Source organism: Peromyscus maniculatus, chromosome 19 (genome assembly GCF_049852395.1).
Source record: "Peromyscus maniculatus bairdii isolate BWxNUB_F1_BW_parent chromosome 19, HU_Pman_BW_mat_3.1, whole genome shotgun sequence".
NCBI classification, from domain to species: Eukaryota; Metazoa; Chordata; class Mammalia; order Rodentia; family Cricetidae; genus Peromyscus; species Peromyscus maniculatus.
The window spans coordinates 62830486-62849492 of record NC_134870.1 but is presented as its reverse complement, the minus strand read 5'-3'; the positions used below and the strand labels follow the sequence as shown (position 1 = coordinate 62849492).

At 37.2% G+C, this 19007-nt stretch overlaps 1 protein-coding gene and 2 long non-coding RNA genes across 4 annotated transcripts in view; 1 reads left to right on the top strand and 2 right to left on the bottom strand.

Annotated features, from left to right (window-relative positions):
- LOC121823876 (uncharacterized) overlaps nt 1–8039 on the bottom strand; it is a 33701-nt gene extending 25662 nt beyond the window's left edge. The window contains exons 1-3 of the long non-coding RNA XR_006065507.2: nt 7944–8039; nt 6065–6120; nt 5141–5187 (exon numbers count right to left, since the gene is read on the bottom strand). This is a non-coding gene — a long non-coding RNA (uncharacterized LOC121823876). The remainder of the gene's footprint in view (nt 1–5140; nt 5188–6064; nt 6121–7943) is intronic.
- The window catches only part of Dcc (DCC netrin 1 receptor), a 1155384-nt gene that overhangs the window by 828675 nt on the left and 307702 nt on the right, over nt 1–19007 (top strand). The gene's annotated exons all lie outside the window — the stretch shown is intronic.
- The window catches only part of LOC143269616 (uncharacterized), a 43235-nt gene continuing 40575 nt past the window's right edge, over nt 16348–19007 (bottom strand). The window contains exon 3 of the long non-coding RNA XR_013046168.1: nt 16348–16530. This is a non-coding gene — a long non-coding RNA (uncharacterized LOC143269616). The remainder of the gene's footprint in view (nt 16531–19007) is intronic.

The following is a 19007-nucleotide window of genomic DNA, read 5'->3' as shown; positions in this document are numbered from 1 at the left end:
AAAAACCAAAAAAAAAAAAAAAAAAAAAAAAAAAAGTTGTTTTTTGGGTTTTGTTCTTGTTGTTTGCTTGTTTTATCTTATGCTTTACCTAAACACCAATGGTTTGAAATCATGGAACAAAACATATTTTTTGACTAAGACATATTTGACTATGACTGCTAACAGCAACACTTGACGTGACATTTTAATGTGTTTATTACTTGAAATTAACATATATAACTATGTGTGCCCACAGACAACCTTAAATGTAGAAGATGCAGAGAGTGGCATAAAATGTACAATTATAATTTCTGAATAGCATCTGTGTACTTAATAATATCCCAGACCATTTAAAGCACCCAGGAAGGAACATGCATGCAACTTATTAGCAGTACTTACAAATCTTGGAAACATCCTGAAGAAATATACAGCACAATATATTAAAGTAAAACCTCCCCAACAAAAGAAGTTACAGGAAGTTGTTAAGTGGAACACAACCGGGCTGTGTGTCTATTCTTGAACATGTTTACAGAGTTGTCTATGGGTCAGTTCCTTTTTTAATGCTTAATAATTTTAAACACATCACCTCAGACCAATGTTGTATTGCAAGAGCATTAATATCATGCCTTCTGTATCATTTATTCCTGCCCATTTGGGGGGGGGGGAAGAGAATAGAGTTGGCACAATAGTTAGTATTTGAGTACTGACTTAGCATACCTAAAGATATGGGTTCAATCTGGATCTGCAAAACAAACAATGAATATACAAACAAATCAGACCATGACTTCTATAAACACTTATTTTACTTAAGAGCTGGCACACACTATGATGAATCAAATAACAAAGAATCCAATCAAATGATGCTCATTAGTGATATGGTAACAAGTAAAGAATTTTTTCTCAAAAGAATGAAAATGGAGATTTCTGCTGCTTTCGAGGCACACTGTAGCCTTGAATATCTTTTCATTAAGGGCAATACTGACCTTAGGAATCTCTTCATTGTGAGTCTTTCTTCACAGCATTGCATTTTAAATAGCCTCTGTTCTTTCTTAGTATGGACTAAAGACCTCTCTCTTTGCAGTTGTGTATTGCACTATGAAGACTCTGTTTCCCAAGAGTTGTCATTGGCTCATTTATCTCTTTCTGGGTAGATGGGTAGATAGGAACACTTTCAGCCTGTATCAGCAGACTGTGCATACAGACTTTCCTTTAGAGAGCAGACAAGAACTACACCCTTCAACTCATTTATACTTTACAGCTCACTTGCTACATTTGTTATAGACATTAAGATAAATAAATCACATTGCCTTGGCTAATAAATGCTGCAGTAAATGACATTCTAGCAATATAAAAAACATCACTAATGTTACTTAATAACTCATCAAATAGTGAGGAAGATGGCATATTCAAGAGACCCAGTCTTCTCCCATCTCCACTATTTATAAGCCTACAGTCTGTATTTTTATGGGAAGAACAGAATTCTATTTCATTATGTGGCTAGAATTGAGAGAGACAAGAAGAGAAGTTTTGTCAATATTTTCCATGAGCAGAACCATTTTTATCTTTTGAAAGCGGATCTCATCTGGGTTCACATTTAGTTGCTGCTTTTACTGCTGTTTTCCCAAATGTGAGGTAGTAATTGTATACTGACATTGCACCGCTTTTATACAAATTTAATGTCCAGATTTTCATTTTATTTGAGGAATCAGCTCCATTAGGAAAATTGTGTTTTCAATGAATAAAACCTGATGCAAATATGTCTGAAATATAAATCATCAGCAACTGTTTCTATAAGTGCATGCATTCTGCAGTAATCATTTAGAGAGATCAACAGTCCAAGATCGAATTTATAAAATAATAGCCTAGAATAGAAAAACCTGGTTTCTATAAAGGCGTGTATCCTCTGATTATATCTTCCTTTTGCTAAACCTTTGCCCTTTCTCCCTTGCTTTTGTGGTGTGTAATTTCTCCACAGTATTATCAGGCAGGATTTAAGTCCCTGCCTGGCTAAGACATGTCTAATCTTTTTATACCACATGTGGCGAATTTTTGAATTATTATTATGTGGGGTCCCATAGAATGCTGTTATGGCAATTTAATCATAAAGGATGTTAAAATGGACCACATACAGGCTTGAGGGCCTGAGTTATAATACAAATCCTGTTTGCTGGACCACAACACAATTATCTGCAAAACTCTTTTGAAGTTAAGAATTGTAGACAATGTTAAGTCTGCTATATTCTTTATATGAAAAGGTAGTAAAAGTCACATCTCATATTGAGCAACTTAAAAATGCATAACATAGATGTAGAACTGTAGTTACATTTCCCTCTTTTGTGTATTATTTTTTAATTATGGCAGGATTCTACTTGTATGGCAGTTTATTGTCACAACAGCAAGTATGTCAGTGAATATCATTGCATGCATCCTAGAGACATTGTTGACACTTCAGTTTTCTGAAGTCTATAAAATTAGATATTATTTGTTTTAAGTGTTCATAGGCTATGACGATGAAATGTAATGATAGGAGAGTTTTTTCTAGGTCTTGTCAGACATCTAGTAATCACTCACTAGCCTGAAGTCTCCTCTGCCATGCTTTTTTCTTTTGAGACATAAACCAGCTTGCAAATCATGACATGAAGACTTCTTATTAGTTATGAATGCTTGGCCTTATCTTAGCTCTCATTTTAATCTGTTGCTCTTTATCTATGCTTTGCCTCAGGGCCTTTTACCTTTCTTCCTTCCTTCCTTCCTTCCTTCCTTCCTTCCTTCCTTCCTTCCTTCCTTCCTTCCTTCCTTCCTTCCTTCCTTCCTTCTCTCTCTCTCTCTCTCTCTCTCTCTCTCTCTCTCTCTCTCTCTCTCTCTCTGATGTCTCCATGTCTGACTTTTGGCTGCCTGGTTTCTGGCTCTGGGTGTGTCCCTCTCTTTCTCTCTTGTTCTCTTTCTTCTTCTCTCATTATACATTTCTCTTCCTGCTTATGTTCTCTCCTTAGCAGCCCCACCTATCCATGTCCTGCTTACCTATTGGCGGTTCAGCTTTTTATTAGACCAATCAGGTGCCTTAGGCAGGCAAAGTGAAACAAAAACGCATCTTTACAAAATTAAACACACATCCATACATCATTAAACAAATGCAGCATAAGCAAATGTAACACACAGTTAAAGTAATATTCTGCAGCATAAACAAATGTAACACATCTTTAGAGAGTTAAATATTCCACAACAGTCTCCTAATCCTGGCAAGACAATGATTAAATAAGAACAGAATACCAACTCTCCAGCACTGAAAACAAGTGATGCACACACCTGTAATCATCTCCATAGGTAAGGCTTGCATAAGAGCTATCGGTTGAAGTAGTTTGATTATTATACAACAATCTTTTTATATACTTCACTACTCCCATACAAACATTAGTGAGTCCTTAAAATTTCAGAATATTAGGTAAATGGATGGACCTAGAAAATATCATCCTGAGTGAGGTAACCCAAACCCAGAAGGATAAACATGTATGTACTCACTCATAAGTGGATTCTAGATATAAAGCAAAGAACAATCATTCTGCAACCCACAGAACCAGGGAGGCTATATAGCAGGGGGGACCCTAGGATGACTGTGGCTTATAATAAATTTTGGTTTTACCCAATTACTGGGCAAGCCTCAATGAAACATTTCACTATTAGGATAAGAATTTATTCTGTATCAAGCTGATAATAGAAAAATTAATTAATTAATTAATTAATTAAAAAAGAAACTACATACTCCAAGCATACACACACACACACATACACACACACATTTCAGAATATTTTACTGACTTTTTCTCTAATACTGCCTATTGCACCTCTTTGTAGCACTAAATAAATTTAAGTCTTATCATCAAAAAATATATTATTTCATAATTTGGCTATAAAATAACAATTTGTTATTTTATAAATATTTGATTGATTAAGAGATGCCAATAGAATAAGATTTGTATTCTGTGTGTGATGGAGATAAGAAATACAAATTATATTTCTTCATGATTCTATGAGTCAGTCAGCTTTATTTTTGTTGTGTCCAGATAATTTCTTTAATCATCTGAGCTGCTTTCTGATAATCACTGTCTTGACTATAAAGTGATTAGAATGAATATTTGAAATAACTACAACAGCAAAGTCAATGGCTATCCAGTTGATGATGGTCTAGACACAAGAATTAGACAAGAGTGTGTAGCATGAATCTTAAATGGTCTTAATAAAAACAAACCTGGAGCCAGGTATTGGGGTGAATGCTGGAAGATCAGAGAAGAACAAGCCACAGCTACCTCACCTTGCCAATTCCTCAGATGATCCTGTTTCCTCAGACTAGAAGTCTCTGAGTCCTCATCCAAAAGGATCTCAGCTGAACTGCTGCTCAAAAGCCTAAAAGCTTAACCAGGCTCTAGTTCCTGATCGTCATGCCTTAAATATCTTTCTGCTTTCTGCCATCACTTTCTGGGATTAAAGGCTCTTGTTACCACACCTGGCTGTTTCCAGTGTGGCCTTGAATTTACAGAGATCCAGACAGATCTCCGCCTTTGGAATGCTAGGATTAAAAGCGTGCATGCCACCATTTTCTGGCCTCTATATCTGGTAGTTGTTCTGTTCTCTGACTCCAGATAAGTTTATTAGGGTGCACAATATTTTGGGGAACACAATATCACCACAAGAGTGGCTAGTTGGTCTCTTGCAATCCAACAGACATTGATAATATATTCAAAAGTCTCAATGCTACACATATTTTAATAGGTGGGACCTTACAGCTAAACATTCTTAGTGACATAAGAGACCCATTTGTATTTAATTATTGATTAAGGGAGATATGTTTTTATGATGCCAAATAAAAATAGAAGAATTAGTAGTAATTTTAGAAAGGTGGGCTGTTTATAATTATTAAAGGAGTTCAAAGCAATGAAATTCAGTCTTTCTCTGTCTAATCAACAATAAATATTTTATGTTAAATTCTAAACCTGTACTTTTGAGTATGGTAACCCTCCTCACCATGTGTCTATAAATATTCAACTGTACTGAAATAATATTCATTTTCTAGTCACAACAGCCACACTTGAACTTATCAGTGACACCTAAAAATCAAATCAAGCTAAAGTCAAAATTAAACTACTGTCTTTTAAATCATACTTACATTTTGATGATTGTAGGACATTCTCTCAGATGGTGCCAGTCTGAACACTGCATTAGTAAATGAGGAGAGAAACACCAGTCAAGGTATCATACCCATTCTTGAGGGTCTAGGCTTCTTGAAGAAGCCCCTCCTGCTAGAATATACTAAGGCACATCTAAGCCCATTTGTATTAATGTGCTTCCTTGTAGCAAGAGCACTTTCATCTATATAGCATTTATGCATCAATTTATCAAAAAATCAATGCCATAAGACTTTTGTAAAGTCCTTAGGATAGAAAATAAAATTTTAAGAAAACCAAGATAATTTGTATGTAGTCCTTGCTGCTGAAACAAGATAACTGCAGCTGGGTAATTTTCAGAGCAATGAAATATTTCCCATAGTTCAGGAAGGTAGAAACTCCCAAATCAAGGCTCAGTGTCTGCTGAGATCTAGTCTCTGCCCCCAAGATTAAGTCTTTCGGTTACAATCTCCATAAGGAACAAATGTGCCCTCACAGTGTAGGATTGGGAGAAGAGCAGGGCTGGGGGAGGGAAAGTCACTGAATTATTTCATTTCAGTTCTTATAAAAGACACTAATGATGGCTGAGCTGCCTATGTTGTCCTCAACTGCCCCACTTCATAGTACTGTTGCCTTTAGGGTGATCTCAATATGGAATTTGGAAAAGAAACAAGGACCCCAGAAATAGAAACATCAAAGAAATTAGTGCTACACTTTCTGGTGACAACAACTTATAAAATAAATTTATGAATATCATATATGGGGGTGGGATTTATTTATTCTTTTCAACATAAAGTTAGCATTCCAAGAACTGGCACAAAAACAGTGTGTAATTTATTAATAGTGTTATGCACAAAGCATGTTAGCTTTTAGTATTAATTATTTTGCAATATTTGTGAACATGGACCCAGCATGGTAGTACATACCTGTATTCACAGCACTTGGAAGAATGAAGCAAGAGAAAGGCAAGTTCCAGGGAAGTCTGAAATACATAGTGATTCTCTCATTTGTGAGTTATATGCAGATAGTGTATGTTAATCCCCTGTCATATGCATAGGGGCAAAGATTATCTCCTATCCTGTGGGAGTCCTCTTAACCCTGGTGATTGTTGCTTTAGCTGAACCCTATTGAGGAAGGAAGGGGAGAAAAGAAGAAGGCCAGAAAGGAGAAAAAAAAAGAAGGGGGAGGGAACTGGGATAAAAAATGACTTACTTGATAGAAAAGAAAATCAAAATTATATAGAGCTTGCTTTTAAATCACTTCTCTATGAATACTTTTAAATGTGGATTTTATTCTGACTGCTATTGAAATGGTAGATTGTAAATGTTTCCCCCAAGTCAATAATGTGATGAATAATTGTCCTTTAAATCTAAAATTCTTGTATTTTACTATTTTAATAACTTTACTGTGTCTATGTTGGAGGGCAATGTCTGGCAGAGACAGTCATGGGCACAAGTGATTCCTATGCCTTGGAAACTCTTTCCATTTTAGCACAATTTTCCCTGTTAGGGGCAAAAAAATAGGTATAATCAGTTAGGTGGGGACACAGTTTCTGATCACAGAACATTTTACAGCCAGGGGAATTGCCCTGGGTTGAAATGGAAAGATTTTAAGGTGATGACAATTACTCCAGATAGCCATAGGTGTTAAAATGAAAGTTAAAATGTTGCCATTAGTTCCCAGAAGTAAATGATCAAGAGTAATTTTTTTTTCACCTCACCATCTGGAAGTTGGGCTGTGGAACTCGGAGCCCACTGCTGATGTTAGAAATCGTGCACAGTTACCTTATTTAAATCTGTAATCTGATCTGAAGGTGTACTGAACAGAAACAGTGAAAGATGTTTATACACAACAAGTCTCAAGTCAGCCAGGCTTTCATTCTGGCTCTTTCATTTAGTCTGTAACTGGGGCAAGTTAGATTTTCTAAGTCAGCTCCTTCATATGTAAAATGAAGATCATATCAATCTTTCAGCTATATTGTAAGGAATAAACGAAAACTTGGAAAGGGAATGCCTCAGTACACCTTCACATGGCGGTTGTGATGACTGAAATATTTTTTCTGCTTCTGTCAAATTGTCAGCCCTCAGCGTTGTTATTGTAATTTTCCACTATTCCACCAACTGATTCTATTTGTTCATATGATCATGTTAATATGAAATGTTTTTCTACTTCAAGATATTTGACATCTCCTGTATTTCTCCATTAAGATTTTCATTTTATAGTTAGTTATCCAGAGGGCCTAGTCCAGTACCATGGGGGCTCCTCAGCTATTGGTCCACAGTTCATGTGTTTCCACTAGTTTGACTGGTTGTCTCTGCACTTTTTCCAATTATGGTCTCAATATCTCCGGCTCATAGAATCCCTCCTCTCTCCCGTCAATTGGACTCCTGGAGCTCCGCCTGGGACCCGGCCGTGGATCTGTGCATCTGCTACCATCAGTCAGTGAATGGGGGTTCTATGATGACGGTTAGGGTATTCAGCCATTCGATCACCAGAGTAGGTCAGCTCAGGCACCAATTCAACCATTGCCAGTAGTCTATGGTGGAGTCATCTTTGTGGATTCCTGGGGACCTCCCCAGCACTCTGCTTCTCCCTATTCCCATTGTGTTTTCACTCATCATGGCATCTCTTTCCTTGCTCTCCCACTCTGCCCCTGATTCAGCGATAACCTCCCACTCCCCTAAGCTCTCTTTCTCCTGACTCTTGCCCTCCATTATCCCCCCTCACCCCCAGTCTGCTCCTACAGCTCTCATCCATTTCTCCATCACTGGCCAATCCCTGCATCCCTCTCAGGGTCCTCCTTACCAGCCAGCTTCCCTAGAGCTGTGTTTTGCAGGCTGGTTATCCCTTGTTCCACATCTAGGCCCCCTGGATAAGTAAGACAGTTGTTTAGCTTGAACTGTTTGGCGCGGGGCGGGGGGGGGGGGGGAGGCTGTGGGACCGGGATCTGTCCCTAGTGCATGAGCCAGCTTTTTGGAGTCTAGTGCCTATGGTGAGACACTTTGCCCAGCCTTAGTGCAGGGAGGAGGGGCTTGGACCTGCCTTGACTGAGTATGCCATGCTCTGCTGACTCCCCATGGGAGAACTTGCCTTGGAGGAAGTGGGAATGGGGGGGGGGGTTGCTGGGGAGGACTTGGGGGTGGGAGGAGGGAGGACAGGGCAATCTGTGGTTGATATGTAGAATGAATAGAGAATCTCTTAATAAAAAAGGAGAAAAAAAGATTTTCATTACATAGTTAGAAACACAAAGTTCTACTTGTGGCAAACTCATCAGGGCTATGTCTTTCAGCCTGCATAAGCCCTTGTTTCTACTCTCTATGAACCTTAGCCTGCCATCCATCCACCCATCCATACATACAGCAAGTAATCATTTTTGTGTAGTTCTCCACTCTCTATCTTGGGCCCAGTCACTTGGCAGTTTATTAACAACCAAGTACTTATCCTTGTATAGTGTTGCAGTGATGGAGAGGGACAACACAGAAAATTTTAAAAGCATAAGGAATGACAAGACTGCTTTAGGACACACAGAATTAGGAAGATATACATAATATGAGAAAGTATAGCCTCTCTGGATACAGGATGTTTTTTGTTTTTTTTTTTTTTTTTCGAGACAGGGTTTCTCTGTGTAACTTTGCGCCTTTCCTGGAGCTCACTTGGTAGCCCAGGCTGGCCTCGAACTCACAGAGATCGGCCTGGCTCTGCCTCCCGAGTGCTGGGATTAAAGGCGTGCGCCACCAACGCCCGGCAAGGATGTTTTTTTTTTTTTTTTAAATGTCTCTGGAGTGGTCCGGAGACAATCTTGGACATAGCCAATAATATTGCCAGTATCCTGGGGAGGAAGAAATCAAAGGTGTCTGGGCTGTGCCAGGGAAAGAGGAAGTATGGCAGCGGGGGTTGGAAAGTGGTAGGTTCTACTTGGAGATGTCTGGAATCTGGCTTTAACTTCTCCGGGAGGGGAATCTGGGGAGGAGAGTATGGCTTAATACAGTTCTCAAGATTAAATGGGATCTTGGAGATAATTTAGGTTTCCATAGTAGTGGAAGTGGAGAGTTCTCAGGACTCAAGATTCTTTTGTGGGTTAGGAATAAGGCATGCTGCTGGATGTGGGATGGTAGAAAAGATTGAAATAGGGCTTACTTGTAGGTCTTGCTCTTCAGAACATATCTGAATCATTAGAATTTGAAAACTGAGGGAGAAAAACAGGTTAGGTCGTGTATTAAAAGAAGAGAGGTATATGAGTAACAAATATGAATACTTTTAACTTGGTAAGTTAAGTGTTTGCAGATATATATATATATATATATATTGTATATATTCATATTCATTTGGATTGTGAACTTAAACTTAATAATTTGACTATGAAAGCAAATAAAATGCCACATGCAAACAAGCTAATGGCCAGTGGAATGCAGTATTTAGTTTCTATATTGGTTCAAAGACAGGCAGTATTTGGAAAACATGAAGAATTTTTTTATTTCACAACCTACTGAAGCATCTATACCCTTACACATCCCTCATGGGTGTGGGGCAGTTACATACACAGTGCTATGAACATGTGTTCAAATGCTTGCCAGTCATATGAAATTCTCACTTTCAAAACCTTGCTGTCAGTTTCATAAGGTATAATTTGATGTGGCTGATACCAAGAGAGAACTGACTGAAAAGCAGGTTTCAGATCTCCAGCCCAGTTTTCCAGCTGCCAAGAGTTTAAAAGGATCCCATCCAAAAGTGTTAGGTCAATGCCAACCTAAGTCTTAGGTGATAGCCAGCCTGCTCTCTGATGTGTACTTTGCCAGTGTTCATTAAACTGGAGGCAGAATTCTAATGGGATGCCAATCACAATGATCTATAGGTTCAAATTGAATGTTGTATCACTGCATTACAATCACATATGCAGAAGTCTAGAATAGGGCCAAGTGGAAGGTACAGAATTCAAGAAACATTTGGCTGCTGACTTTCAGCATCCCTTTTCTTTGAGCCCGTTTCAAACGTTAGAACAAGCTGGTAGGAGAGGAGCTATGCATTCAGGACCATCCAGATTCCAAAATATTTACCCAGTGCCAAGTATGTTGTTAAATCTATAAAGGACTTTGACATTGTAGCTTGCCAATATTGAACTTCACAAAGGACAAACTTGGGGTCCATAGAGCTTAACATCAGACACAGATGGATCAATAAACTGGTGGGCTCTTCAGTGCTATGTTTAGATTCTGGACTCACACTCTTCCGTGTTAAGAAGCAGACTAGACATAATTATACCTCTTCTTCCTAAAGCTAGAATGAGATTGTAAACAAATGGCCTAGGGTCCATGCTAGGCTATCATATGACCTTCCCTTTCTGATTCTTATTTCTTGTTTTGTTTGTTTGTTTTTCAAGAAAGGGCTTCTCTGAGTAATAACTTTGGCTATCCTGGAACTCTCTTTGTAGACTAGGCTGGACTTGAACTCACATAGATCCTCCTGCCTCTGCCTCCCAAGTGCTTGGATTAAAAGTATATACCACCACAACCCAGCACTTGGTTTATTTTTATGAGGAATCATACTGACTCATCTATCTAAGAAAGCACCACTTACTGGGTGACTTAAATAATAGAAAGATGGTTTCTCACCATCATGAGCCTGTTAAGTATCAAGTGTCAGTACTCCATCTCTAGGTTCTAGGGGAATAAAGTTTTTCCTTACTTTTTATTGGCTGCTGGTGCATTCTAGCAAGGAAAAGCATTTCTTGGCTAATGTCTGCAGCCTGTCAAGATCATCCCGTATCATTCTCCCTAATTTTGAGTCTCTGCGTGTTTTTCTTCTTTTAACAATGAAAAAGTTCATATTAGATTTAGGGCTCATATCAGCCATACTAATTGTATCTGCAAAGATCCTATTCCAAAGAAGGGTACATTCTACAATTGCAAGATCACATGGATTTGGGGAGAACTATTCAAAAATCATTAGAAATACTGAATGCAATTTAATCAAGGAGTAAGCAAATTGCATTTATTTTTAATGAATGAATATGTTGTCTTTTCTATTTTTAAATAGGTTCGGTTTTTATCTCTCAGGAAGATTTTTTTCAATGAATTAATATGTTGACTTTTAAATTTTGAAATACATTTACTTTTTTCTCTCAGGAAAAACTACAAAACAAATGACAGCAACAAAAACCAGACAAAACATGCTGGTGTTGTGACATCTCCAATGTCCTTAAGAGTACATTTGATGGGTTCTTTTCTCTAGAGATCTCTTCCTTTAGACCTGTAGGGCCTTGTACTTCATGGACATTGAGGACTGAAAACTAAGCTGGTAATGAAACTAGGAAAAGAATAGAGTTTGCTTGATACAGACTCAGGTGATGCTATCAGGTAGGACTGTACTGCCATAGACCACACACTCAGATTTTCACTCCTTACCCACGTATGATAAAACTGAGTTAGCCTATACTGGGGGAGAAAGCCTCTTCAGATACCATAAGCTATTACAAAAAATGGCCAGTGCCTCTTTGCAAGCTGTTGTTCAGTGCATGCTCATAAATTCCATCACCAAAAATGACAGGCCATTGCTGTTGTTCTTGGCTACCCTCTAGAACTTGATGTTAAACTGCTGTCACTGAAGACAACACCTATATACATCATAGGACATGGGAAAATCAAGCTAGGGCTGACTTGGACTCTTCAGTCCTGCCTGCTAACTTGATTCATAGTAGAAGGTGCGAGCCATACTACCAAGGGGAAAAAGTCATCAGCAGCTTTATCCAGCTATGAACTCTGTAGGTTACCATGACTGGATGGATGCAGAATGAACTCTTAAGTCCTGCTTTGCCTGAGGACCTATTGGCAATTGATGACTGCTGGGAGAAGGAGAGTTGAATATATTTTAATGATATTTTTGGCACAAAATCTGTGTTTTATAATTACAACAATCCTTAATTGAGGAAAAACTGTATCCAAGTGAACAGTGGCCACTGTGATTAGTGGCCACCATTCTGAATGAGCAATGCAGATATAGGTAACTCTATCAGAGGCAAACCTTTGTGATGGGAATGGCCATCACATTTCTGTGATGTTTGTTTTTGGTTTTTGTTTGTTTTCAGGGAGACTCCTTAGAGGCTATCCATACTAGAATACATTGTCCTACATCTGTGCGCTTACAGGCAGACCTAAGAGGAAACTGGGTTTTTTAGAAAAAAAAAAATAGCACATGCAGTTGGATAAGAAAATGGTGAAGAGGATGGGGTAGGAACTGGAGAGGAGGAAATGGGATGATCAAAACACAATATGTGCATTTTTTAAATAAATAATAAAAAATTTTAAATAAACGTATAATCTTCCCATCAATGTTTCTTCCCAGATATCAATGCCTATGTAGCTTTACAATTCCAAGATTTATGATCTTACACACCAATTATGTGCCATTATCTTACTATCTATTGACTTTAAACCAGGGCAATTTCCCGTTTTTATAAAACAGTTTCTCAGCCAGAATTCTTGCTCAAACCAACTCCTGTACCAGCTTTTAGAAAATTAAATATGACAAAATTAATAGAATTAACACTTGGGTTTGATCTACAATAATATTCATATCACAGAGCTGTGTTTATGCAACTAAGATCAAATGTAACAATTTTGGAGAATGGGTAAAGGAAAATATCAATTCACCACTGCTAAAAGTTGGTACAGGAATCACATCTATAACAATAATATATTTTTGACACCTGACATTATTGAATTACAACAGCCTGGGTGGTATATGCTTACTTACATTTAGAGAAGCATATTGAACACATATTTTTTTTTTATCCTATCACTAAGGTCTTCTTATAACTAAGTTTTACTAGAGTTTTGGCATGAAATCAAATCCCTGTATCATTATCCAGCTGTTTAATCAACTTGTATTTTACAAACAACCTTAGAATTACCCTAAATGCATTGTTATTTTACTTCCAGTTGTCTGATGTATGCCAAAACAGTATTTGAGTATAGCATAATGTTTTTGACAGATCACTCATAGTTTTGCTATTTAAATTTAACAACATAATTAACTATTAAGTTGGAATATGAATTGCTTTATGTCTTCATTTTTCTTTTTTGTCCTTACCTACCTGTTGGAACTATTTAATTGCTTTCTGCATTCCCATCACAAATGTTTGGATCTAATAGAGTTATCTGTATCTGCATTGCTCATTCAGAATGATGGCCACTAATCACAGTGGCCACCAATCATTTGGATACTGGCTTTCCTCAGTTAAGGATTGTTGTAATTATAAAACACAGATTTTATGCCAAAACATATCATAAAAATTTAAGATATGCCATTACATTTTGTTATCAATAGTTGAAATGATACATCATGTCTGAATGAAATATATAATATTAAAATTTTAGACATGTCACTTACACCTTTTCAACAGACTGCCAGATGATTTAGGCTACATGTGAGCAATTATGGATCACATATGTTTTGACATGGAGATGGCTTACACGTGTATTCTTGTGGCTAATTTAGGCTAAGGAGAAGTTTGGAAGGTTGCCAGTCTTACGTTAAATTGAGTTGCAAAGTTGGTGAGATCTAAAGTTTGAACCTAACCATTCCCCCCAAAATAATTTCTGGTATCTGTATCTAACATTCATATATCACATATTACCAGAACTTTCTTTACTTCAGTCCACATTTATTCAAGATGATTAGTGTCCTTTGAAGGCAAATTAAAACCATGCCCTTCCAATTGATGTCATACTTTCATCATCAGTGGGAATATAAGCAAAGCAATGGCTGAGGGACACAGGGAGCTGTTTGGATGAGCAGCAGTAGGTGTGTGTCACTGTGTTAGGTTTTACCTGAAGCCTCTCTTCTGCCTCTGTGGTTTACTGCCCAACTCTGTCCTGACACTGCTATCTCTGGACAAGCCTGAATCTTCCAAGTGGTTAATAAACTTCTTATCTTTTGAATACTGAAAATAAAATAAACTTAATCCTCAGGGTGGTTCAGTCAACAGACCGAGGGCCTTTGAGATGCTTCCTGGTGATATGGGACAAGCCAGGTTTTCTGCCCTGTGTGATTATCAGTCTTTCTCTGGGATGCGTGTATGTGTAAGGGCATTAAAGGTGCTTCTTGGAGATAAATGTCAGCAGAATCACAGAGTGAATATTAATTTCACGATCTTCAAGGTCAGATGTCTCTCCAGGTTCATTGTAACTGAAATGTTTATTGTTGCTGCTGCTAGGAATGATTTTTAATCTCCCCTTCCCTTCCCAAGCATCAGGGAAGCAAGTATAAGAAAAATTTCAATATGCACATCCACTTCTTGGAAAGAGAATATACCATTGGGACAGTCTCACCTGTCAATTAGGGCAATTATTTTTAATGCCTTGAAAATTATCAAAGTTGACGTTTACAGGCTCTAAGTTAGACAGAAACAGAAAAGAAAATAAATTTAAAAAAATCATCAGAAATGGCCACCTGATGTTCCTGAAAAGCCATGACTGTATATGAGAAAAAAAGAAGGAAATAGACAGAGGAAATAAATAAAGACAATTGAGCAGCTTGGGTGAGTCCATTTCATAGATATATGGTGAGAAGTTAACAAACTGGGGCACAAGAAAATGTAGGAGAAAGACAGATGGAGAGATGTTCTAGCCTAGGACTATAGTTAAGGGTAGAAGCCCCCTGAGTGCATGGCCAAGCACTGGGAACAATAGCAAGGGATGAAAGCTCTGATAGTCTCCCACCCACCCTACACAGCAATGCACACACCCTGGTCCAGTGTTCTGTGTTAACAGTGCCTCTCATCTCAGAGAGCAGCACTCAAGTGACCAGCTCTGCACGTCAGCCCCATAGGCAGCCTTACTGCAGTCTCCCTACTCTGCCCTCTCCTATCAGTTGAAGGAGATGCTCATGAATCTTTTGGTCTCTTCAGCACCACAAACATCATTCTGGGTAAGGCTGTTCTTCTCTCTCTTTTGGATTCCAGAATATTTAACAACTATGCTTCCAATGCCCACATTTATCCCTTTAAATTTGCTCTGTGTAGTAGGGTGGGCACAGAGTGCCTAAAGCCATCAATTCTTTTGTGAGTCTTAAAGGATAGAAAAGATACAGACTTTAAAAAGCCTGGTATGTTTGCCTCTGGCAATTTTAGCACTCCTCTCCATTTTGAACTCTCTTGCTCCTGATTCTTTGTTTCTCTTGCCTCCTTGGACTGTTGGTCCTATGGAAATATTTTATTGTGTTCCCCATCAACTATCATAGTACCTGTCACACTATAACATTTGGTTAATATTTAGAAAGAATTTTATTTTTGTTATGAACTATGAATGAATCATTATTAATCTTTACAGCAAGGTAGGACCTATATGAACTCTATGTTACAAAATAAGGTAATTCAAGTTCAAAGTCCTTAAAAATCTTGACCTTGTCCACATAGTCTGAGTGAAGTTTATTGATTTGGACCTAGGGTCTCTGACTCCTGAGGTTGTACATATTTCTACTTGCCTTTGTTATCAAATATTAATTAGATGTGACCTTCTGGCATTTGCTGTATCAGGGTAGTCCAGACCTCTGACTTCTGAGAAACTTATGTTAAGAGAATAGATTTCTAATTTTTTCCCTTAAATTTATAGTACCTCCCCAACCAACAAGTTTATCCAAGGCAGTTACTTAGCATTTAAAGGGAAGAAATAGATAAACAATAAATTGCATCCCCAAAGAGATTGTATCTTTCAGGGTAGGATCTTTTCGTTGTTATGTGGAAAAATCTGCTCTCTGAGCTGTCTAGAAGAGATTGTTGTTTCCTTCTCTTCTAACAAATGGCAGTGAAGTTCTTTTATAAGAGCAATCTATACATGTCTTTTATAGCTCTATTAAAACTACAAATATCAGATATCGATTCCTCCCGTACTGACCACAGCACAAGCTGATATCAAGAAAGGCTGTGGGGACTTAGTTACATTATCACCATGGGAAACACTCTGGGCTGTGCATAAGCTGAAGACACCTGCTTCTCTGTACTTATCTATTTATAGAGAGCCTAGATTTTGTGTGCAGAAATATGATCCTGAAGTATATGTGAGTCTCAAATCAGTGTGAAGCAAGAAAAGGCCAGGAAATATACTTCCTGAAGACTCCACCTATGATGTATCAATAGGAATGGAACAATAACTTGACCTCTGCCTATTATGAAAACAAAACAGTGAATGTAACTCTATGTGGGTATATACAAGAAGATGGAAAGTCTCGGTTTTTATTGTAGACAAATCATTGCTCTTTTATGAGGGCGTCTCTTTGCCAGGTGAGATTGATAAACATAATCCCGATAAAGATTCCTTCTATATCCCAGTAGACATTTCTTCAGTACAGAACTGGCTTCCTCTCATATTTAACATCCATTCAAATTCTTCTAAAAGTCCTGCAATTAGGAAGAGGAAAAATACATTTTTTCTAATTGTATAGGAAGGCAAGAGAAATCAGGAAATGATCAAGAACCCTGTAGCAGTGACATTAGCTACTGGCTACCTGGGATGATTTTTTTTTCTGTGTAATAGCCTATAATCTTTCTATGATTATTTGCATTTGATTATTTATATACGACACTAATAAAAGTCACGCTCATAGATATATGTGTCTTGGCCCCATGCCGCACTGTTATTAAATAGCAAAAAGGATTTTACTTCAGGACTCAGGTGTTTGATTCCTGACACTTTTGTTCTTTGGCAGTTACCCAAGAGTCAATGTTCACTCTTCACTATTTCTATTTGAAATGGCTAAAGTTCTTCGCAGTTTTTCAGAATATTATTTTGAAACTTCATTTTTGTAGACAATTTTTTTCATATTTGATTTTTTTAAAGATTGTATCCAAGGGTAGGCTTGAACTCATAATCCTCCTGCCTCAGCTTTCCAAGGGCTGTCATACTTAATCAAACTGAATGTTAGACAAGCATATTGAGAAAAAGGTGGGTGTGCTTTGAGCTGTCTTTGAGTTTCATGAGTGATACCACACTTTTCTAAAATTGGTAGTACAAAAAGTAACTCATGTCCTGACCATGTGATGAGCTTCTGTCATCATTTACTTCCCATTGGAATTATGCTCACTAGATTTACTTGAAGTTGTGATCATCTGAAGTCTTCATCTAAGGATGTGACAGCTGCTCCCCCTTACCAGCTTGTTCTAGAAAAGCCACTGCCATACATTACCCATCAGATTCATTCATGTTAATATTTCCTAATTCATCAAATTCTTCTTTCTTCCTTAGACATTATATTTTTTACACCAATGTAAATCTTAACTGTTTTTTCAATAATAGTTTTTGGCAAAGAATCTACATTCTCATCTCTGGTGACTAAACAATAATTACTGGATTGATTGAATTATAGAATTGCTATATGTTTAGCTATCTGTCCTTACCATCTACTATAAGAGCCTCTTATAAATCTCTAAGTATTTTATATCCTTATACTGTGCTTTGATATCATTCTTGAAAATATCTACCATAAAATATTCTTCAGAAAGCACAAAAAATAAAAACATAAAGTACAACTAAAAGCCAGCTTGTCCTTGTCCAACTTATCTGGGGTGATGCATTAGGGTAAGCATAATCACGTTTGTACAACCTCAAGCAGCCAATGACATAAATGTCACATGAGATTTGGTAAATTAAACACTTTATGTGAAACTTAGTTTAACTTCTCAATTTTTAATGCTGTGCTTAATTTTTCTAGATCACAAAAACAGTTTACTTCTAAATCCTCAGTGTAAATAAGTTACAATCTTGGAGACTGGTGAGGTCCCTCAGGGGTTAAGAGCTCTGACTCCTCTTCCAGAGGATCTGAGTTAAATTCCCACCACACACAAGGCCGCATAAAGCTTCCATAACTCCACTGTCAGGGGATCCAATATCCTTTTCGATTTTCCTTGAGCACTAGGTATGCACATGGTGCATAGACATGAAGACAAAATATTCATACCAAAAATAATTATGTAAAAGTTATTAAATAAAAAATCATGTTTGAGAACTCCAACACAGAGTCAGGAATCTCTGCCATACTTTTCATTTCTTGGCATTGTTTTAAAAAGTGAAATTCAATATAATTCATATGCTTCTTGAAGATATGTTAATAGTTGGTTGTTTTAGTGAAAATTTGGAGGTATCTTCCAAGCAGTTTCTTATCCTGAGGTCACTCCTTTTAATCAACACAAATATTAGACTACTTCAACTTTACTGTGGCTCATTAGGGTTGTTTATATTCAACTATAATATATATGTATATATAGATAAAACATATAACCACATATAACTGTATATCCTTAAGTAATACACAAGTTATATGTTAGACATGTCACACATTGTATGTATTTTTATGCATCTGTATCTATACACTGTTTATGCATACTTATATACACAACAACACTAATGAATGTATCATGCTTTAGCCAAAAGGTGCTTATTACAACTAAAAGCATAATGAAGGGATAATAATTGTTTTCTCCAAGCAAAATCTTTAACACTCCTGTGGTTTCTTACTAGAAGCCTATCCCACATTTTTTTTTTTTGCTTCTTCCTTGCCAAATTACTATCATATCTCCTAAATGTGTATAGTTCAGTCATGATTCATTATAGTGATAATTACATTGCCAGTAGGCTTTTTGATGTTGTTTTATCCATATAGAATAGAAACAGATTTCATATAAACATCACTGAAGCTGTTAAATACAGGATTAAAGAACCAAAGAGGCAATCAAAGCATGCACTTTATTATCAATAACTGTGAGTAGTTTCAGAAATGACTTGCATGTAAAACATTCTTTTAGGAAATCATTGGAGTAAAAATTTCTCCTTACAAGACAAAAGCTTTGTGGTGGGCAAAATCCATTCAGATCACTGCAGA